We start from the raw sequence: 23,976 nt of genomic DNA, 5'->3' as shown, positions 1-23,976 counted from the left end.
TGGTGTGGAAGTGGAACACGCTAACATGCACTAGAACAGCACTTCACTGTCAGGCTCTGCACTGTCAGTTTTTCTCTAAGATGCTGAGATGTTAATGTTGTTGTCAAGTAATCTGTTATGTCTGAACTGTGAGATGTCATTATGAGGATTATTGACGAGGAAGAACGATCTATACCTCTGAGCCATTTAGAACAATCTCTTCTTTTCACAGTCTTTATTTTATTGCAAGTTTTCAAGCAAAAAGAAAGTCAGGCAACAAAGTCACTCCCAAACAGAAAATCACAGGTGCACCAAGGTCTCATCATCTTTCATGATGTCCTATGCGGTGTATCTTCAAATAAAGGCCAAGTCCTTGTAAAGAATGCAGAGCCTGGGAGGAGTAACAGAGAAAAATCTATAATTTGTGCATAATATTAATCATTTGTCCACACAGATTATTCGATTCAATATCATATGTTTTACCTCCTAAAGTGCCTCCTAACTTTGCCACCTAATATGTTCGTGGAATCTCAAAGATAATATAAAACTCAAGTATATCCACATATCTCATCATCACATCATAATAAAACATACAATAATACAGGACTGCAAACATTCAAAACCAACAGTGCAGCAGAACATTATGAGAAGAACTCATCAAGACAACTTAAACCAGGTCACTAAGATTCATGTTGAGTTGGTACGTACATATGCAAAGACAATGTCGGACTCCATAGTTCTCCGTGGGCCCCTGACTAATCTGACCAGTGATCAGATGTACAGCTGCATGTCATCATTCAACCACTGGCTGTCCAGATGGTGTCCTGCACTTTGTAGATAATTAGCTGACTTCCTGGGGAAGAGCTGGGCTACGGTCGAAAAGTCAAAATAATCTCCTTTCCTAACCACTGTTCCTTGACCTCCATCGAAAAAGTCACGACATCAAACAAAGATGTGAAGGAGAATTCATAAGGACGTAGGAGAAGACGGCCGAGCTGCAGAGAGAACATGACTGCGCTAGGCTTTGTTGTCATAACACATGGACAATAAAATCCTTCTTTCCCAACCAGCAAACAGGATTGAAATGTTGAAATAAGATATTATGAAAGGAATACACAAGTAGAGAATTTGAGCCATTGAGATAATAATTAAATAAAAACAGGAAACAAGCAAGGGGCCTGAATAAATTATATTCAGACATAAATATACAGAGTTTCCTGGCGTGGGCGCTTCTGACATTTTTATAGCCTACATTAGTTCAGTAGAGAAAATGGTAGGGGATTTTAGTGAAACAACATTTATTTATGATGATATTGTTAACTATAAATTCAATATGGTTGCCCTTCATAATGACTCCTAAATGGACATATTTGAGAGAGATGAAACCTCTATTTATGGATTTGGGGTGAAGTCAAAGGATTTTCAGAAGTTTTGTATCGTGTCACAAACATATAGGGGCTCCATTGTCCCTTTACGGGGTGGGGGTCTGCTGTGGTGAAACTACAAGGGGGCATCACTTTAAATGTTCCTTTCCTCTCATGAAGGAAGGTGAAAGCACTGAAGCTCCCTTCCTTATCCTTTACATAAGTGGACCAGCTCTTATCATGGCTGCTGCTTAGATACTTCTGGGTCACTTCACTCAGTTAGAAGCCTTCCTAAGCAAAAAAAGACTTTTCGACCATAGCCCTGGTCTGATTAGGAGAGATGGCATACATCCCATGCTGGATGGATAGAAATCTGGCCAACTTTATTAAAAAGCCAAAACCATGACAACACAGAGCTGAGACCAGGAGGCAGATCTTGTAGTCTTACACGCTTCTCTGCACTTCTCTAAGAGCAGTAACCTGCCATAAACCCCACAGAAACTGTCTGCCTCCCGTCCACCTAAATGTATTAAATCAAATGTAAACAGAAGTGGAGTTATATGTAAGAATATGATTTAAAATCCACCTCCTCACCTACAAAGCTGTTGATGGTCAGGCACCATCATATCTTCTTCACTCTATAAAGTGCCTTGAGAAATTTTTTTACCCATAAAAATATTAATGAAGCGATAATGTCTATTATGTCAATAAATGGTCTTTTCTAATAGGAAATATGAATTTGATGACTTTATTTTGACTATGCTAAAATTCTCAGTGCTACATTTTTAGAGCAGTGCCAATATTTCACTAATAAAAGAACTCTTAAACCTTCCCTTACCCGCACTAAAACCACAGCCCTCTGTGAAAATGTACCTTGTTGCACTTGAAGGTGAAAGAGTGCAGTACAGTGCCCTCGCTGAGGATGCGACTGGGCACTCTGACACCTGTCAGAATTGGCTGTCTGACTTTTAGCCTTGCTGCAGCAACAGTCTCGTTTTAAATGAGCTCATTTGTGGCTACCTACCTACACGGGGGTGGACTGTCAAGAGGCCATGGCAGGGCGTCAAAACGTGACGGTTTTCCTCGGCCAGCCTCAGCTTTATTGAGACACGAAACCACAGTAGATCTCCTGTTTGTCCTGTTCTCAGGTTCACCTTTAAATGTTTTAAATCCTGACAACGTTTGCTTATGACATGGAGGAAGGCATTAGACTTTTTTGGGAGAAATATTCCAAAAACCTTTAATTTGGGAAAAAAAAAAAAAGAAAAAAAAAAAAGCGTGGCTTTTGATTTTTTCAAATTTGCTGAAATCTACAAATGTATTCGTCTTCCAACCACTCTTCACAGACTCTCAATGCAATACATATCAGTAGTCATGACAACAATCTCAGCAGTGCGTCCTGGTGGAGTTATGATTGATGACAGGTCCTCATGCCTCTCTCTCAGTATCTCTTTGGTGTATTCGAAGCCTCAGCCCTGCCCCAGGCTCTTCCTCGAGCTCACGCCTCCAGCGAAACATCTCATCACCCAAGCTGGATACGCTCAGGCCAAGGGGAGCCTGACATAAGAACTACCAGATACAATACAAGCCACTGGCCACAGACATTGTATTCTGGTGTTTCTTTTATAATAAGTGATTAAACCAGCTGAGGGTAGAGGTGGCAATGTGCTTAAGAGATCAGTGCAGAGGGATGAGATACAGTCACTTGAGTGTTTGGAGTAAAATACATCATAGTGAGGGCAAATGTTGGGATTATATCATTGTTTTTCAAAGGAGTGTGCTCTTTAATCTTTCTTGCCTGGAGGGCAGAGTGAGCGCTCATCTGCTGCCCTCTTGCTGCACACTGCAATCCTGAGCACAAGCAATATTAGGCAGTGAAATACAACATCTTAAATATATATAATGCAGTAGCTGTTGTATTTTCAAAATACTTTTTGTAGAAGGAGCAATAAAGAAGTAGAACTAGGTATATGATGAGATTGTAAAATGTGTGCAGCATGTTGTGGAAATATGCAAGTGAAATATGTGCCAACAGAGAAGAAATTCTGGATACTTAACTTTAATTCACAGCTTGAAGACCTTGGTTACATCTAAAATACCTTTTCCTGTGCTTTCAGATGGACTGACGTAAGAGTAGACAGACAGCCGGAGCTCTTTATCGCGCACTGAAAGAGTTGTGATTTGCTGAAGGTCAAGCTTTCTCGCCTTTCATGGAAGTCTTTGTCTGCAATTTCAATAGCAAAGTATTGACTTGACAACATGTGGTCCTCTATTCAGATGGAGACATGGATCATTTCTTTCCTAGGAGCTCCAAGTAGCCCTGGTCAAAAGACAAGCAACAGCCTGGCTTATGAATAAATGCCAGTATGGAGCAAGTGAGAGTCTTCGATCACTTTATTTCTACTGCACAACAGACACACACACACACACTGACTTGCTTCCTCTGTCCCATATTTCCTTATCTTTACCCCACACCTTCTTGATTTCCCTCTAGTATATTATTTGTCAGTATCAATATTTCCACCACATATCTATGTTTACGGACCACCACAAAACAATGACACTCAAAATATTAGCTTGCCACTCTTGCCATTTAGTTAATATAGGTGTATACTCTGGAGGGCTCTGAAATGGCAATCGACTTCAAAATGGCATGAAAGGCAAGTTGTCATCATAGGTGGAAATGCCCTTATATGGCAATTGATCTGATTACTGTGATTTGTCATAATGCCAGGACTGACATTTCATCATCCATTAGGGACCATAAAATTGTAGGGAAGCAGCCTCGTGGAATTTAATTAAAAAACAAATACCACAATCCTTTATGTTTGGCTGAAGCTCACAGTATTTGTAGAACGCAGATTCAACACAAAGGCAGTTGTGTTGTTGTTGAGAATCACGTGAAACCACAAAAAGAAAAGAAAATATTACCGTTCATGTTGGGAGTACAGTGGATGCCATTACCTTTATAAACCAAAACTATATTTATGCAACAAACAATTGGTTGATTGATTAATTGATGGACAGAAAACTAATTATCTAAAAGTCACTTAATGATTCTAGGATCTTATTTATTACTTCTCACTGATTGATATTATTTTAGATTTTGAATTGTTGGCCAAAGAAAACAAGCGATTTGAGGACATCACTGGGCTCTGGGGACATGTAACGGGGAATCTTTTACCTTTCTTGACACTTTACAGATTAAAAGGATGAGGCATAGCTTTATGTTACATTTTTATTGTCATTACATCTCATGAAAAGATCAAAGCCAACAATTAACTGATCCACCTTTCAAGTTTTCACTGTTTTCCAAAACTATTAACACACCATTGCACCGGCTCACATGTTAATTTCTTATAATGATCATGGGGATTGTAGTTTGTTTGAAGTTGACTGCACATACATCGTCCGGCTGCCGTGAACACTCACACAAAAAAATGCATTTTCATCCACAGTTGAAAATAGTCTTACAAATTTACTCCTGCTTGAGTAAAGTTTGCTACTAACAGAGCACCCAGCTGTTCTCGGGAGATACTTTAAAAAACCTAACTATATATTTTGAGACCTTTTTAACATTTACATCTTGATTATGGGAACCGCAGGGCTTAAACTCTCAGTGCTTTAAGACAGACTTGGTTAGTTTTTTTTATTTTACATTAAAAATATAAAAAACCACCAGCCTTATCCTTTGAACAACCTGATTAATAAAAAAAAAATGTAATTATTTGAAAGTGAGAATAATCAGCAAGTTTCAGCACAGGTAGACAGGGAGATATATCCAAGCATTAATCTTTGCTGTCGTCCTTGCACAATGTTTAGGTTATCAGTATGCAGTGTGAAACTCTTCAAGCTGCCAATATGTCTGAGTATCAATGTCACCGAGACAAAACTGTCGCTTATTTCCTCTTGGCAATTAAAACACATCAATAAAGTCTAAGAAATAAGAAGACATTGTACACTCTAATGTCCGTCCGTACTGTATGTGCGTGTTTGACACCTCCACAGCAGATTTCTCCTTTTGGATGAGCACCCACATCTTCTTCGTGCTCTATCACTTTGTGTTTGGTGTGGGAACGTTACTCTTCACAGTGACAGCAGAGCCATGATCAGTGTGTAATTCGCTAAAGAGGCACATTTGACACCTCTGACACATTCACAACAAAGAACAATGATCACTGTTCTGATATGAAGCGAGAGCAGCTTGCACTCCTTCCAGGTTACACCTCGGCACTACTGATGTGAGCGCTGACCTTTGGCTCTCTTAACCCTGCTGCAACAAGCACTTAAATAAGAGAGTGAAAGAAAAGTTTCACAGCGAGATTAACTAAACTGGAGAATGAAATCATTTTTTCTTCCATCTCGCTTTTTGTTTGTCTCCTGTCGAGAGAGTGGCCTCACCTCTGTGTGCGTGCACTATTAAACGAGCACATATTGGTGTTTTGAGTGAAGCCGCTCAATGAATGTCAGCATCAGTCGATGAGTGTTAAAAAACAAATAAGACCAAGCTGCAGCCCTCATGCCCTCTTGTCCCTTTGGCTAACACTGACCCCTGCTCAGACCGGAGTGCTGAGAGGTAGCCTGCTAATCCCACTGACCATAATGCTTTCAATCAGCAACCTCTCTCAGCCTTTCCTCCCCCCTTGTGGCTCCCACCCCTTCCTTTCTCTCCATCTCTCCGTTTCTTTACTTGGCTCCTTCTCTCCTGCCATCACTCCCACTTAAACCCAGTACGCAGAGGGCCTGACCGAGCGGATTGATTTCCAGTAAGGCGGTGTCTGGAGCGCATTCTGGAGCTTTCCAGACGCGTTCATCCTCCTTTATTGCACTCTAATCTCAAGGGGCGATCGTGTCTGCTCTTTAGGCTTTGCTGTAGACACACACACACACACACACACACACACACAAAATACATAAAAGCTTACACACAGAAACACACACCTACACAGCCACGTGGAGCCCACAGTACAGTAATTTCAGTATTTGGCTCTTCTCTCCAAAGGCTCCTGCTTAATAGCGAAGCATTGTTATTGCCTTCTTTGTCTTAATGAATTTTATTGGCCTTTCACAGTTCAGCCAATCTTATTGAAGAATAAATAGCCACTTCATTTATAGCAATAAATGATACCTATCAGTGTTAGTGTTCCGGTACAGGAGCCTCATACCCTGATTGCACAGATTGTGTAACCAAAGTGTGAGAGAGGATTCAGTCTCCTCTGACCCATGCGCTGTAACCATGAACCCTCGCCCCTCCGTCCTCCTGGTACTCTGCCCACCAGCTGCCGAAGGGAAAAGAACTCCTCGCCGTGAAAATCCCTCACCAGGCACCCAACAAGTCATGCCCAATTGATGCTGGGGTCAAAGTTTTAATACACTAGCCGACCATAGTTGCTATTCAGCCCAGTACGCTGAGATCAGGACCTGGGATAATGAGATTTCTTTGCACCTGGTGATTACACTGAGCAGCCAACCAGAAACAAAACAGATCAGGACCGCAGGATATGCCCACTGATGGGCCTATTGCTTACATCGACCCTCACAGTCCTGGTCTATTCTTAGCCATGGTCTGCCTGCCATTTCCTCCGGGGTCAGGGTTTGGGGGAGTATCACATAAGTCCTGGGGTTTTTTTTCATTTTTTTATAAAGAGAGGGTTTCAACTAACCCTTATTTTCACTGCTGAATAATCTGTTCATTATAGTTCACATTAATCAGTTAATCATTTGATCAATAAAATGTTAAAAAAAAAAAATGCACCAATGATAGAAAACAAATCATTGTCAATTAATCTTATGCATTAATAGATGAACTGTTTGGTGATATCTTCATTTTGTCTGACTAAAAGCAGTGAATTTACAAAGCACTGCAAATGTATTTGTTTTGCATCAGTCAAAAACAAGCAGATTAAGTGCTTTACCAAAAGACATAAAAAGACAAACAATTAAGGCTGTAAATAACAATTATATTCTCAATGGACTTGAAACTATTAAAAGTTCACTTAAAATAATGAAATAATGTCTCACTAACAGAAACCCGAAACCCACAGATCTCTCATTTACAATAACTCCAGCAAATTTTCACATGTGAAAAGACGGAATTAATGATTCTTTTGTATTTTTGCTTTAAATGCTTCAATAATAAATTGATTGAATGATTGATTGTTGCCTGTTAATTTTCTGTTGAATGACTTAATCAAAAAAGTAGCTAATTTTATTGTAAAGCACATTGAGCTACATCTTTGTATGAAAAGTGTCCTATTAATAATTAATTATATTATTACTATTGATCCACACATTTCAGAAGATTTGATCTGTAAATAATTTTCTTAAAGAAAAATAATTGAGGTGACAATTTTTGTCAAATAATCAAAGAATCAGTTCAGCTCTAAGAGAGAGGAGCAGTTATTCTTCACACCTCCGAAGCTGAAAGCAGTTCAGCATAAAAATTACTTAAACAACGAACAGAAAATCAAAATGACTGTTTATCATTTTGTGTGGATTGAAAATTTGATTGATTGGTTGACTAAAGTTTCTGCCAGCTTTAAAAACTGAGGGCTTGGGCTTTATCTGATAAGGTGATGAGAAATATGATGTGAAAGCTTCTCTAAATTTGTTGGATGCGTCAACGGATCAAAACATTCCTTCAATAATCAGACAAGACCTCTTCTAAACACCTCAGAGAAATCTTCACGAACAAAACCTACACCTGTAAAAACAAACATTTTAGGTCCAAACTTGGGAGGCAAACTTCTACCTTCTTGTTAGGATTCGAAACACATAGTGAAGAGCCTCTCTCATTTATTGTTGTTGCGTCTGATCCTGTGTGTCACGGCTGAGAGAAAATGCTGCCAATGTGACACGGGCTGATGGGGTGCCGCTCCCCAGCAGCTCAATAATGATGAGACAGACGTATGACAGCCACTCACAGGAGAGTGTCAGCCTATTTGTCTTTCTGTCTCCACACAAAGATGGATGACCCTTCAACCCCTGCGCTGGTGGAAATATTCACAGTGCTGCCATGTCATCAGAAACCCATCATCATCCCTCACCTTCATGCCGCTCACTCTTCAGGACTTGGTGAGACTGAATTAGTGAGCTGGTTTTGACGTTTGCTGCCTTTTTTCACCAGTTTGTGAGCTGCTAGCATCCAGTGGAAAGTGATTCATAATGCAATGTGCGATACAGTGAGCAGATCTAAACCTAGTGATTACTGACTAACAAAAAACATTTATGTTAAGTTATTTCTATCATTTTTTTTAAGTATATTTACAATAGTAATGTGTAGATTTGCAGTAATTTGTACATTTTCTATTCTCTGATGTGTCTCCCTGATGATTTCTCAAGCCTTTTATTTCTCTATCATGGTTTTTTAAATGTAAACCAAGTTTAACCCACACCACTAGTGGAGACCTCACTGTGGTTGTGCCTGTGGTTTCTCCCCCTTACACTGAGGGGTTTTAGACAAACACTGTTGAAAGCGATTAGTGAGGTTGTCAAATTTCTTTCTTTAAACCTACATTAATTGGCCTCTTGGGAGCAACAGAACACACTGTAAACACAACACTGACACACTGTGACCTCACAAAGTTTATATGGTGAACATGTTAGCAAATAGTTGCTTATTTACACTCCCAGCAGATAGAGAGCAACGATAGCATTTATTTAAAGTGATGGCTCCGGCCACCTGACCAATATTCAGTCTCTCATTCCTGCTGTGGCCGGAAATGATATTAATGAGAGCAGCGAATATGAAGCAAGACCATAAATTGAACGATAAGCTGAGAGCTGCTAATACACTGCATAATGGTGAGAGGAACTGCAGTGTGGGTACAGCACTTCCTTCACCACATTTCACATTACACAGTGGAATCATTTGATCCATTGTTGTTGTTTTTGTGTCTTTAGGAGGTTAATTTTGGGCGTTTAGTGTCTTTAGTAGATTGTGGCAGTAAAGAGCTAACAGGAAAGAACAGGAGAAAGAGCAACAAAAGGTCCCCAGCTGGATTCGAACTGGGCATGCTGCCATTACATTATCTGCACTATACCTCTGGGCCACCGAGATGCACCATTTGATCCATAGTTGATATGAAATATTGATAAAGTGCAGTTTAGAAAGGGGAAATGCACTTTATTAACACTGACATTTAGTTAATCAGCCAATGTCACAGTTTGACTGACAATGGTCAGTGTAAACCTTAAAAACAGTCTACTGCCTTATCTGTTGTGCAATCCCAACCCCCCTGCAGTCTTAGCCCACAACACCACCATCAAACACGTCCTAAGTTTCTAAGCTTGCTGCAAATTTTAACCTCTGACAAGAGGCTTTGAGAAACTTTGTTTTCTGAAGTACTGCACAGATACTTCTGACGACTGAACACTTCAAAAATGTGATGAAAAATCTTAACAACCATTTAGTACTTTTTCAATGAAAAACAACAACAACAAAAAAACAACACTAATACACACTTACAGCTTTTTTCCACTTTTTATGTGGGAAAACCATGGCAAACAAAATATTAAGTATTTTTACAGAGTTTAAAACAGAAAGGAACTTTAACAGGTTAAATTAATATTTATAATATTAAAATTTATATTAAAATTATATTATAATTTGTTTCCGACCATCACATATAAAATTTGCATACAAAATCAATTCAAACATTTTCAGTTTTGCTTTACATGCTTTACATCTTCTGTTAATCAGTAATTACTGTATAAGAATATTTAGACTCCTTCACACATATGCACGCACACACACACACAAACACACACACACACACACACACACACCCCTCTGGGGAGTAGAGGTCAGTCAGAGATGGGATGCAAAGGACCAGGGCAGGGGTCAGGCCGGAAGATTGGAGGAAATAATTATCTCCATACATTTCAGTCCCTCATTTCCCTTGGGGAATGCATCACTGATGTTCCCAGCCTCCATTTCCCAAGATCACATCAGCAGTATAGCCCCTCCACAGCAAGTAATCTTGTTCAAGTGAAATTCACCCTCATTTAAAGACGACTCCACTCCTCCTCAGCTCTTCACATGTGCAGTTTTTGTCACAACAAGCATAAAAAGTCAGGCGTGTGAGCATCGTCAAGGACTTGCAGCACACTGTTTGGTTCAAACTCCTTTGATGGTGCGTTAGGCTCTCACGACTCAAACTGTTACCGTGGCAACAGCAGGTGGTGCTATGGGGAGTTCATATAAGGTGCAAATTGAGTTTGTTGATGCAACAGTTATTAATGAGGAAATAAATATGGGTGGATGGGTCTCCTTGTCAGATCTCAGGAGGCTTGACATGCCATCATGGCATCAAGTACATTACATGCCTTACATTGAGTCAGTCATTCAAATTCATCAAATGGAATTCAGCATAAACATTAAAAAGTATCTTTATTGCCAGATTTACTGACGAAACCCTGCTTTCTATTGCCTTAGAATTAAACCCTCATGAAACTTAAAAAAAAAAAATCCATCCAGTTTGCATTTCAAAAGGATGAACTGTGGCACTGTTGACAGAGTTTTTCAGCACCAAGGCAATTTAATTCCCCTTCAAATTCCCAATGCAGTTCATCATGCACACCATAATCCTGGAACACCTACCAAAGTTTGCAATTTTCCTTTCTGTATTTTCTCATTTGTATCAATACAACCTGCTAATCATTCATTTTCTATATGTGTGGTTGCTGTTAGGTTTATGGTCAAACAACTTTGTTTTAAAATGTAATGAAATTAAATCTTGTCATTGATTACTGTATGAGAATTTGTTTCTGTCCTCCTTTAACTGGCTTTTGTGTTTGGATTTTTTTAGGCGTCTGTGGGTTTGAAAAGATTTACATGTAGCTTGCCTGTAGAAAGATCTTTCAACTTCCCAGACTATACATTAGACAGTATAATGACGCTACCATTCTTAACTTCCAACCTTAACTTTGTACTGTTTCTTTTAGTAATTCTATTCTATTTTGGGGGGGAATTTGGACTAAAGTTTTACAATAGAGAAATTACAGACAAATTACAAGTCTTGATTTAAGTTTACATAACAAAAACAAAACAAAAGGAAAGGTCCATTCTGTAATGGCAGGTCAGAGCAACCTCAGTGCTATGTTTTGAATGTTGCAGTATTTTGTTGGTTGTTTAATGTTGTTTTGTGGATCCACTGGAGCTTCTCCACCATCCCCACAGTGACAGCTTGATGGATGTTGTTTTACAACTGAATGGGATTTGCTTTACAGTCTGTGTACGGTGTTATTGTGTGTGGAACAAGAATTAAAGTTGTAGTTCAAACACAGAACACACTGTGAGCAATAACCCTTATACAAACAAATATATCAAGCTCTTATGGTCAGCTTGTTGCTGAATAACTCTAGCATTATATAACAGACATCAATGCGAAACAAACACAAGTGTAAACAGTGTAATCAAGTTTTAGATGCCAAAGGAGTCTCATCAGTGAGTATCTCTAATGAAGGTCTTTTTCCTCATACTGAATTTCAACTTTGGGGAGGGCAGGTGAAACAAACAATTTTCAAAAGTTTAGTCAATAAAATCTGGTTTAAAAAAAATCACCACTGGTGTCCTCTGTTTTCAAGACACTGCCCATTAAATTGCAACATCCTGAGTCTGAGTCCAGCTGGGGACCTTTGTTATATGCTATTCTCCTCTTGCTCTCTCTTTCTGTCTTTCTCATTTTTCCCGTCAGGTTTGTACTATAGGCCATCTAATATCAGGTAAAACATTTAAGTTGTAATTGAATCGATTCAAAATATATTAACCAACAGCACAGACGATGAGGAGGTGCGGTGCAAATGTAATTTGGACTGTAGTTTGTTGCCACTAGGTGGTGGCTCTTACTGTTCTTACTGTTGAGATGGAGTTTTACATGTGTTTGTTGACCACCCATAAAAACGCAGGCAGACTTTCAGCAATCTTGTAAGTTTACTGCAGGCCAGACTGATCGGGGTGTAGTAGCCTTGGGTGCGACAACAAAACTGTCAATATACAAGAATATATTGCAAGTCAACATACAAGAGTAAAACATCAGGGGTGCTGTGGTGGCTCACCTGGTGGAACACAGACCATAAAAGCTTGGGTCTGGGACCGACCTGTGGCCCTTTGATGCATGTCATCCCCTCTCTCCCTGACTGTGGCTGTGGGGGGTAACCCTAACCCTAACCCATCTTCAAAAGAAGCACCACTGTAGCTAAGGTGGTAACAGCAGTCAACATGCTGTGAATAATCATACAAAAGTGATGAACTGTATAAAGCCACACCCACTCTGCTTTCAGTATAGATGAATTTTACCAATGGGAGTAAAGATTTCCTGGACTGATAAAGTTAGTGACACTGTTTGCGCACCCTTGGGACACCTGTCCAAACTGAGCAGGTGTTTCCACTAGCAACTATTAAGGAAACTGCTTAAAATTCGCATCTCTAGTATGCGTATCACCACAGCCATATTTCCTTTCAACATAATTGTCAGTGGCAAAGTGATGTAACAGAAGAAGTCATTACTTTATCCCCTATTAAGTAGAACTCACAGTCCACAATCATTTAAGCATCCTTGCTGCGTAATTATGAATAACAGATTATATGAAGCCCATTGCCAGGAAACAATGTCAACACTGGACAATTCTGCAAAAGCCTGGAGTACAGTGCAAAAAGGTCCCCCCATTCTATAGGGTTTTACGAATTCAGTAGCTATTATAGAAGCTTTTGTCCCGGCTTTCCTACCAAAGCCAAACATTGGTTGGTACTAAACCCAGGTCAGGAGCCAGGTAATGATCGGCCCATTTATGGTAACATGAAACATGGCTTTATTCTGGATCTTTCCTCTGGTCTGAGCGGACCTCTGCCGCTTTCAATGAGCATTTTTAATGCACTTTTTTATTTTGTACAGATTTCAAAAGGTAGTTTTACTCCCTGCACACATGGTTTAGGGCTCAGGGCCCATTTCAATGCATAAAAAGCAAACTTTTACAAAAGCAAAGAAACTTCAGATGAATCCTTCCATCTCTGTGCCACTGCTATATGGAAACTCTCTTTGGCATGATGCTTCACTGTATTAGAGTGTCCTAGGCTGCAATGCTCGTACATGAGATTACCGTATGTCCAATTGCTTGTTTACAACTGAAATTCAAAAGGAAGGAATGACACCTGGTTACTCGGAAGAAAAAAAACAACTCATTATTTGCTAATGCTTTTAGTGATGATAATCTTGTTATTTCCAATTCATCATAATTAACAAGGAAATGAAATGCTTGAATAATGCCTCCACATAATGAATCTCTGCATCAACGCCTACCAACCAACTCAGCTTTTTGTGTGACAGAGTTGAACAGGAAAGTTTTCTTCAAATGTGAAACCATGACATTAAATGTTTTCTTCTCACACATGAATCTATAGAAGCTTTTGATTTTCCCAATGGGTGATTAGACGTCCACAGTCTGTCTAACACCTGCATCTCCACTCTTTAAACGTTGCGCGGCAGCTAATTGACTTGTGGGGGAATCTTGGGCATCTCTTCAGGCTGAATGTTGAAGTTCTTGGTAACAGCAAGTGATAAGACATCTATCAGCCTGCAGCCAACGTCATCTCATTTCTAAAGCCAGATTGATTTTTTTTTTTCTGCTATTTTTTTTCTTTTTCTGTGAGATAAAAAGATAAATGTCAACTGAGGAACGCAATCTCCCACCCAAGTGTTTGATCAAAGGCTAACTGGGCAATTCAATAAAAGATTTTGCCCCAGCTGGAGTCTTGCCAGCTGGAGTCTTGCCAGACTTTTGTATTAAAATGCAATCCCTCTGAGTCAGAGATATTGCTATTGTTGTTGGTCCAACAGCTAGTTCCCATTCACATCTCTACAGTTAAACCAACCCTGCTGGAAGATATTCAGCTATTGTTGGCAGCCCTGCTGGCAAACCAGAAAGACACCACTGATCACTAACTCACCAGAAAATCCATTTCACATTAACATTTGCCAGCCTTATTGAATGGATCATCACTCGTCAGTAGGAAGGCAAACACAAAAATAATTGGTTAGGTTGGTTTAATAAAGTTTCTAAAAGTACAGCTTGGATCTGCTTTCACACTCTGGGGAAATATTCTCTCATTACGCCGGGTGTAAGGGAGGAGGGAAGCAGCAATAAGGTAAATTTCATCCGAGGCTCAGGAGAAAATGAAACCTTCCGATGACAGTAGAGCATGTAATGTTTTCATCTGGTTCCACCCATGGAGGGAAATTAAATGAAAATTACTGTTGCATGTATTTTTTAGTCACCTCTGTAAGTGATTGTTTCCTTAACAGCAGATAAAATGAATGGTGATATTGTGTCTTGATCCTGTATTGTGATGCACTTGTACAACTACCTGTTGTGCTGTAAACTATCTAAACTGCTGCCTTTATGCGGAACACGTGAGAACAATCTTCTAGTTTGCTCCCATCACTGCAGTGTGTGGAATCAAGTATAAGCTTCAGACAACGACCATCACTGAGTTGCTAAGGCAGGTAGTGATTTCTGAGGATTGCTTTGCCCTTTTGAAAAGTTAAAGGCCAGTAAGACACCAATTTCAAAAGGAAGGTTGCAGAACTAACATTTAGACAAGAAAAGGGGCCAAAAGGTTTTGGATTCACAATTGGCTGAATCAATGAGTCTTTAAGCAAGAAAGTCAAATATTTGCCACTTTCAAGCTTCTTAAATGTGCTGCTTTTCTGTTTCATATTATTGGAAACCTAACAAACGATTGATAGAGAAAAAAGCAAATAAATCAATAATGAATATAATCATAGTTTCTGCCCTTTAACACAAATGTCAATTATATTAAGGTTTATTTAGAGAAAGTATCAGTAGGACAGTAAGTTATGACATTTTCTCAATATATCTCAAAGTTGGGAATTCGTGACTGTGACAGTTTCAGAGATCAGAGCAAGACACGGTTCTTGACTAGTTTTTCAGATACAATGAGACGGTGTATTACTGTGTAATCCTGTCTGGAGAAGTTAAGGTCATTCTACAACTGTCACAAGATATAAGCGTTACACAATGATATTTCTCAAATTATTCTCCCAGAAGAGCTAAAGCGTCACTGTCACAAAAGTCTTCAGACATACTGAGAGCTGCTAAGTGAGCTGGAGCTGCGACGATTAGTCCATTCATCGATTAGTTGACAATCTTTCAATTTTTACGCAAAATGCAAATACATTTGCTGGATCCAGCTTCTTAGATGTGAAGATTATAATTTTCGTTGTCATGTATGATAGTAATCTGAATATCTATGGGTTCTGGACTGTTGGTAAACAAGACATCTGAAGACATCATCTTGGGATGGGGGAAAATAACTTTTCACATTTTACAGACAAATCGATAATCATCTTATTGGCATATCAATCAATGATGAATATAACAGTTGGAGGCTTTAATTAAGCCTGTTTTTAAATTGCTTTTCTCATTTTAGTTGTATTTATTTATTTATTAAAAAAAAGCTGGATCTTCCTCAGCCCACAGAGGTTGAGTTGCACTTCTCATGAAATATCTATATCCAACACTTCTTTACTGTGAAACAGGTTTATGGACTTGATGCAGCACTGTGGTTTCTTGTGGACCAGATATGGGAAATATATAATTGATTTAGGTTTGAAACACCCTGAGGGAGAAATCAATTTTCATACACATCCTCAATAACACTGAATGTGATATTAATATTTTCCTCCTTTTCAAAATTTCTTTTGAGCCTGTACCAATAAGCATAATTTTACTCTGGCATACGCAAATCAAACCAGTCTAAGGCATCATCACATGGCTTCCACTGGCTCCAAATGTATCCAACTGATCTCACTGGAAAGCTTTTTTTTGACATATTTTGCATATCAATATAGGCGTCGTCAAATTGAAATCCCTTTTCTATTTTAGGAGATTGCTTTTTGATGGCTTCTCATTACAGGAACGTTGGCTATGGGTCAAATGAAAATGTCATCACAGACTCAGCAGAGGCTGTTCAGTGGGAGTCCTCTCCAACACAGACAAACGTCCCTTTACAGTTTAACCTCCTTCGCCTGGCGGAGGGGGGGGGGGGGGGGGGGGGGAGGTGAAGAATCATGGCACCCAGGGAAGAGGGTGCATGATGATGGGAGGGTGAATGAGTGTTTGACAAGGTGCCAGTCAGCCTGTTTGTGACAACCTTACATGCTTCCTACAGTGTTGCTCACAAGCCATAATCACTTTAAGAGATTTAGCTGAGGTTTTCCACACCTGCTTCTGTACAAGTTCCCTCCAATAAAAAAAAAAAAGGAAAACTAAAATGACAAATTGCAAAAGATAAAATAAAAATCTGTACACTGTAAAACTTATACAGGAATCAATAGTGAATAATTGTAAAGACAACCCTAAGCCTAACCCAAGATTAACTGCCTAAATAATTTACTGTAAATATCAAATATCTTCAATAAAGAGCTGGAACAACATGATAAAGAATGAACAGGATGATTTTTATGACCTTAAAGATATATTCACGGGAAAGAAGAGGAAAATTGAAGGTTTAGGGGTAAAAACATTTACCAGTATCAAGCAAAAACACCGGACATTTTCTGGTATATCTTAGATTTGAAGATGTCACCTAGAGCTTTTTGAAACTGTGATAGAGATTTTTTCACTATGCTTATGGACAAGATGACTAACCCACGAGTGGAAATTATCATTAGTTGCAGCCTTGACAATAAAACAAAACCTGTACATGATTACCTCATCTGCTTCTCTGTGTTCATCACTTTGTGAAATGATGCTCTTATAATCATCCTCCGCGCTCTGTGGCATTGAGCATTCTGAATGGGCTGAACTCACTGAATAAGGACTAAAAACACTGTGACTTGTGACTCTCTCAATAGACCCCTCAACACAAAACTCTGCTTCTTTTTGTCTCTTGAGCGTCACATAGGCGGCATCCCAGTCGAGGTTAAAAACAGTTCGGTAATTTCACCTGTGTCTCCATGGTAACACTTTTGCGATCATTTCAACATACAGAGCTCCCACTTCCCAACCTGCTGAATGTCATGTCTGTATCCTCTGCAGGATGACAGATATATTCCACAGCAAAATGCTGCATTCAGACGCGTGCTACATCGGACCAAAGACATAAAGTTTGGATCATTGCTGTGCAGTGTTTGTGTCATGATGAGCAGGAGGTCACAGGCAGCGCTGTTGAACGGGGGAGCTAACAGAGCCTGGTCTGGTGCTGTAGAGGTTCAAGCTGCGAAGAGAAAATCGAGCAGTAACGAGCAACCTGTGGCATTGTGGTGCATGAGTCTGCTTACGGAGTGTCAGCGCAGTAATGAGGTTTTATTCAGACAGAAGTTGTGTCAGGACAGCAGCCCCTTGTGTGCAGACAAATATTTTTCCGTCTGAATCTGTAAACTGCGTCTCTGTATTTGTATTTGTTGCTTAATGATGAGCAGTCCTGGAAATGAGACAGAGGTGGGGGTGTAATGAAGAAGGAGAGAGGTGGGGGCAGGAGTATACTGTGTGCGTGTGCGTGTGTGTGCGCGCGCGCCCGCGTGGCTGGCATTCAAAAGAGGAAGCATGCAGTTGTTCCAATCACTGATTAATTAGATCATCATTGTCTCATACTTCTATTGTTCATCTTCTTGTTTGTGTGTTTGTGTGTGTGTGTGTGTGTGTGTGTGTGTGTGTGTGTGTGTGTGTGTGTGTGTGTGTGTGTGTGTGTGTGTGTGTGTGTGTGTGTGTGTGTGTGTGTGTTCATCTAGTATTTCTGGATCTGAGGTCAGCTGGCCACCACGGTGCTAGTGTGCTAATGTAGAGGAGGCATTAACCCCACTCTCTCTGGATGAGAGACCGCTTGGCGAGCATCCATCCCCTGAGACTGGTGGCATGCTTCTGTCTGCCTGCCAATCTTATTTCCCGGATAGCTTGCACACTTATTTCATTTTGGCCTGTTTCACAGCCCCGTATTGATTTTTGAAACATCATGTTGGTGTGAGGATGAAGAGCCATCTTTCCAGCACAAGGCACTGAAATGAGGTTGTTGTGTTTGTCTGCCGCTGTTTGTGTTTCTTCTTTCGTAGTCAATAAAATAAATTCCTTTGTGATCATGTGATTTTGGTATTAAGGAATAATTAATTATTAAGTAAATTAGATGTGATTTTAAATATGAGTCTTTCTACTCTTCAGTTGCATTTTTCTTTACTCCTACAGTACCAGTATGTTCTTTTTCTCTGCTTTCAAACTCTTTTATTCCCATTTGTTTAACCTTTTTCTTCCACAGCTTTTATTTCCCCGGTTGCTGTTCATACCTCATGTGCTTGCTTTGTCTGGCTTCGTGTGTCGAAACCAGCGGATATGAGACAGCGGGCTGGGTATCGGAGACGTCGCTGGCTGTCTGTCAGTCCCTGTGGTACATTAGCCGTCCCTTACCATGTATTATTGATTCCCTCTCTCTAATCACTGTCTCCAGTGTTCCAGATGAGCCTTTTCTGCCAGCAGCGCCTGCACTCCAAGGAGTTTATAGCAGCCAAAGTCCTGGCTCTGAAAGACACTGTGGTTTTCAAGTAGCAACAGCAGCAACAGCAACAACAACATCAACAACAGGCGAAGTATCCTCAAGTCAGGCCTAACAAAAATTCCACTTTTTCACTTACTCTCATAATTGTGGGCATTTTGACTAATGGGTCAAACAATTATTGTGGCCAAAATAATATACGATAACAATATTATCACAATATCTACACAATTTGAAAATAATTAACATTATAGTAATGCTATCAGTCAAATTCATCTTTAACTTTGTTTATTGTGTGTTTTGTTTCTTTTGGCAAATTAATTAGTCTACATGTGTAGGGAGGTGGAGTGAGAGTCTGTCACTACAACTTTACAAAAGAACAGTTACTGGCTAGTGAAAAGACAACCAGATGAACCGATAAAAGATCAATGAGGCCTAACATCTGCCATCTTAATATTAGCATATGTGTATTATTAACACAATGTCAATATTTTCTTTAAATATCACATTTATCATCAATACCCGTATATTGTGTCATCCCACCTCTGAGTTCAACCAAATGTAAACATGGAATTTAGCTGGATTAGCTATTGGATCTAACTGCACAGAGATCTGCTTCCAGAGCAAGTAACAATCACTGGGTCAAAAACTGACTCATTGTGAGGTCGATATAGCACCAACTGAATACTGGGTCAACATTACCCAGTGCCAGTGGGGTGTCATAATCCAGCGTTGGTGTTGCTTGGGTCACTGGATCAAAACAACCCCTTGTCCTGAGTGGTTTTCTAATCATGGGTGCTGGGTACATTTTGGTCATTTTTAGTAATCAATAGCTTTCCTCTAAAAACGATATATCAATATGTTTTTAATCCAAGTGTGGGCCCTTGTCAGAAGTGAACTTTACAAAAGTAAAAGGTGAATTTTTAGATAAAAATATCTCAGTATCATGTTAGATTTCCATCTAAAATTTGTACAAATGGTGACTAAGGTAGCAAAGGGGCATTCACATACTGTTGCCTACATTTAGACTCAGTTTCCCAGTGAGATCAAAGCTTTCCCACCCAATACTGATTCTGATTCTTTCACTGAGGGTATGCCAAAAGTGGTCCAATACCAGTGCTCCAGAGATTGTTGTGGGAGCAAAAACAAACAATAAATCTTAAAATGAAACTTGACAAAGAAGCATGTCATGCTGCACTGTTCAGAGGGATCAGAGCCCGACCAAAAAGTAAGCAAATAAATAAATCAACAAAAAACGGAGTACAGAAAAGCCAAAGATATGTTTTGAAATAGTGGCACTTGTCTGTCCAGAGAGCAACAGCAAGTTTATTTTTCAACTGCAAAATGTCCTGCCCTGCACATTTCCAGGTCCCAAAAATATATTTAAGGGAACCTCAAGTGTTTATTTATGTTACATGTATTTGTACAGATCATTAATATCGACCAGAATATATACTGTTGGATTTTTGAAACTCTCAAATATCAATATTGGTATCAGGCTCAAATCACCAGGTAGACTTATCTACAAAGGCCTAAAAAAGAGGCTCCAAAGGTTCTCAGTGACACTGTGAAACCTCTGGAGGTCTCTGACGCCCTGTCAGAAAGCTTCTGGACAGCCAACTTTCTCTGTTCGAGGGATCGATATGTTGAACTCTCACCATCTGAACTCAATATGAATCATGACAAGGCTCCATTTAAACTCAAAGTAAAAGAGTTTGTATATGTGTTTTTCTGATCGGCAGCACAAACAAACTTAGGCTATAAATGCTGTGTTATGTGGCATACCTACATTAATCATTTACATAAAGTTTTACCAGAGAGACAGCTGTAATGAAGTCACGATCACCATATGAAGGCCGTGTGTGCTGTACTTTGCCTGTGCATTTGACAGGGATAAAACAACTATAGACACAGCTGTGAGATGAAGCTTGGATTTTCTCTGCCCTTTCAACTATTCAGTCAGTGTTTGTTCTGTGATTCTGAGAGACAGATTCCACACAGCGGGAAATCAATTACATTCACACCAATATGGATCTGAGACCACTGGTGATCTGCATCCTCTTCTTCTCCTCACCCTGTGTCTTACAGAAGAACAGAGAATTCTTCGTGTTCTGACTACTTTTGTGTGAAACTCTGCTGGGTGCTTTGGCGCAGAGTGAAACACTGCACACCACTGGGGGTGTGCTGCATGTGGGAGGAGGCGTAGGGATACTGAGGGAATATGTAATGAAGGAAGTGGGGACTTACAAAATGGCCCAGTTAACTCACAGTACTACAAGTCCCCTCTGATGTCACACTGACATCATCACCCCCGAGCCCCACCTGCCCTACACTCAACACAAAAAACATGTACATCACTATGAGTCATACTGCACCATTAGGTTGTACATCAATAATCTGCTGATGTCATCAGGAAGAATGACAAACTAATATCCATTAATCACATTAACCATCATCTATCAAAGTTTAATTAATATCTTAATCTCTGCAAACAAGCTTCATATCTAAATGGCAATGTAGGCACTAATAATAATAGTAGTTCACACTTTGCTGGAGTTTGAGGTGAAATCAAACTTGAGAAAGTGCATCAAATTTTTTAAAACCTGGATCCTTTTCCAACAAGCACTGTGGCATCCAAGCCAAAGCTCAGGGTTAGTTCTTTCTTCACACCTTCGCACAAAGCACAGATGGAGAAGTGTTTGTTCCTTTTGAACAACAAAAGGACAAAATCTGAAAGAGGGTTACATCACTTTCATCTGATTCAGTGCAGTCCTTGACTTAATTGGTGGCAACTTACAAAAGGAATTAATAGAAAGATAAAGAATCAAAAAAAAAAAAAAATCTAATCAAATAAAAAGGAGCAAATGAAAAGGATGAAAAATGAAAAGTTGAGCTCGACTAATGAAGTGCTTCTATGACTGATTAAGACTCTAAAAATGTCTAAAAGCCAGGAGAGTTTTCATGTGAAGGGTGGAGAGCATCACCTCTCCCCTGCGAGAAAGTGCGAGTGAAAAGATGAACCTGATGAATTCAACCAAAGCAAACAACATGACTCCCCTTAGAGCAATGACTGTTTTGTTTGTTTTTGTCCATTTCCAACCTAAAGTAAAGTTGTTTCTAATTTGTAAAATGGTTCTGAATGTTTCTTTCTATATACGGTACTCTAGATATTACTATAGTAATCATGGCTATATGTACATTGACTGAATTATTGGTTGCTATATTCATTCCTATTAATAAGGGAAAAAAAATCTAGTTATCCAAGAAAAAGGTTAATCTTATGCAAACTTCCCTCTTTGTGTTTCCTCATACAAACACATACCTTGTAATGGAGAAACCGTTTCTAAATTACCTCAAACATACCTTTGACATTTCTTTGCTGCAATTTCTTCCATTATTAGCCATTGTTCCAATAAGCTATCGGCTGTTATAACCACCTGACAAATTTATCAATAAATTTGTAGAGGTATTGTAAAGATATTGTCCCATATCGCTTCTATTTTGTAGTAAAACCCAGAAGGCCAATATGGACACAAGGGATGGCTGTCCCTTTAACATCAAAGAAGCAATCAGTCTCATCATCCCAGTGTTTTGAGAGGAAATATTTCTCCACTGCCAAGCTGAGTATGAAGCGTGCGGAGGAAATGTGACTGTGATAATGCATCGAGGGTGACAAAAGCCATTTTGAGATTGCAATGACGCCAATATTACATGGACATCGTCATGTAAACGTGCAGTGTACAAGACAACAATTTTGTTTATCTTTCCTAAAGCCAATATACTATTACCCTCTACTGGAGACTTGAACTGCCAAAGGCAAACTACCCTAAAACAATAGAAACAATTGGGTGTATTTGTTCCAAAATGTTTAATTAAACTAATGAGTATTTACACTTGTGGGTTCTTTTATGTACACCTAGCTAAAACCATTCCTGTTTAATGAAATTCTTGTAGTAAATCCTACTCTCAAGTTTTTACTAAAACGGTTTGATGCTGAGGCTGAACCTCTAAAATGAATGTAACCTTCATTAAGCAGGATTGATTTGTCGTGTAATAGCTTTGACTAGGTGTACCTAATAATATGGCAACTGACTGCACATGTCATTACCATGCAAATAAACTGTGTGAAGCAAAGAAAAATCGACATGCCAAATGACAACCAATGGAAGAATAAGCTCAGCCAGTCCAAAGCAGGGAAACACAATTAGCTCATAGCACATACACATCCCATAGTTAGCCAGCACACAGAAGCAACACAACAACAGAAACCAGCATCCAAACAAACAGCAACAGACAGCAGCTGGTGACACAGCCAAGCCTGCACACAACCAAGACACACAACTTGCAAGTTGGCACAAATCATGACACTTACCCCAGCAGAAGTGAAGTGTGGCAATGATCCCTGGAGAAAAATGCCCTGTAGGAAGAGCTTCTTACCACTGAAGCTGTAGACAGAGGGACAGAAAAACAAAGCCATCCTAAAAACTCCATGACTGAACTTTTGTCAGGCCAGTTTGAAAGGCTGCATGAACCAGTATTAGTGTTAGAGACAACACAATTACAGCTGATCGCTACCTGACAAGCAGCACTGCAGCCATAGGCCACAGTGCAGGCAGATCCAGACATGTGTTTTTAGAGTTACTTACACTTTCCAATGAACTGAATGTCTCCATTTTCTCCATCGCGAATAAACGTAAAATATTAATCCTTGGAAATCACAGGGGGGGAAAAAAAAAAAAGTGCTCCCGTTAACCTCACAGGGAATCATCATCAGACTAACCCAGTGACAGAGGCCAGCTAACCCACAGGTGGGTCATAAAAATAAAAAGCTACCTAACCGACTCCAAGGGAACAATGCTATATCATAAAAGCAGATTTTGTATGTAATGCAGCCTTCTACACTAAACCTATGCAATCATGTTGAAGGTGCTAGATTTTTGTTGTTGGGGTCGCTCACAGCTGAAAATAATTATAATCAATTGCAGGCAGCGGGAGGACAGCTCCAGAGAGAGAGAACCCAGAAAACAGATCATTAAACAATTTAGTTTGTATTTGTTTAACTGGCTGTGGCATTCTCAAAGAGACTTTCTGTTTGTAGGCAGTAGGTATGTTCATTTAACCCTAGCTGCA

General features: G+C 39.6%; 1 long non-coding RNA gene across 1 annotated transcript; it reads right to left on the bottom strand.

The window, feature by feature from the left end:
- LOC139629790 (uncharacterized) lies at positions 1-23,809 on the bottom strand. Its single transcript, XR_011693047.1, has 3 exons — positions 23,493-23,809; positions 23,219-23,291; positions 1-370 (listed from the first exon to the last, which is right to left on the bottom strand). It is a non-coding gene; the product is annotated as an uncharacterized lncRNA (long non-coding RNA).
- Between the last annotated feature and the right edge of the window lie 167 nt (positions 23,810-23,976).

This window comes from Trachinotus anak, unplaced genomic scaffold (genome assembly GCF_046630095.1).
Source record: "Trachinotus anak isolate AG129_WGS33_773 ecotype Australia unplaced genomic scaffold, CSIRO_AGI_Tana_v1 ptg000012l, whole genome shotgun sequence".
NCBI lineage: Eukaryota > Metazoa > Chordata > Actinopteri > Carangiformes > Carangidae > Trachinotus > Trachinotus anak.
This window is presented reverse-complemented; position numbering and strand designations above follow the sequence as displayed.